The following is a 603-nucleotide window of genomic DNA, read 5'->3' on the forward strand; positions in this document are numbered from 1 at the left end:
CTTCACCAAGTACCACCTCAGGAACTATTAGGACCAATTGTGTACCTAATAAAGTGACCCACTTAGTTTCCTAGTCCAACTTTCTTCACCAAGTACCACCTCAGGAACTATTAGGACCAATTGTGTACCTAATAAAGTGACCCACTTAGTTTCCTAGTCCAACTTTTTTCCACCTCAGGAACTATTAGGACCAATTGTGTACCTAATAAAGTGACCCACTTCATTTCCTAGTCCAACTTTCTTCACCAAGTACCACCTCAGGAACTATTAGGACCAATTGTGTACCTAATAGAGTGACCCACTTAGTTTCCTAGTCCAACTTTTTTCCACCAAGTACCACCTCAGGAACTATTAGGACCAACAATAAAATACAGTAGCAAAGTAGGCCCAAGTATTCATCAAAAACAAGGCAGTTGTTTGATTTAACAAGTATATTCTAATATTTTAGGCAACTGTAACATTACACACAGTTTGAACAGTAACACTGTGTTTGAATACTATACTTTAATTAGGTGATTCTTTGGTGTCTAAGACCCAATAGAATCTCTTATGACTTTCTCAGGTCAGTTCTTTTTTGTGCTCAATAGGCGATTTCGTTCAAAC

This window comes from Nerophis lumbriciformis, linkage group LG17 (assembly GCF_033978685.3).
Source record: "Nerophis lumbriciformis linkage group LG17, RoL_Nlum_v2.1, whole genome shotgun sequence".
NCBI classification, from domain to species: Eukaryota; Metazoa; Chordata; class Actinopteri; order Syngnathiformes; family Syngnathidae; genus Nerophis; species Nerophis lumbriciformis.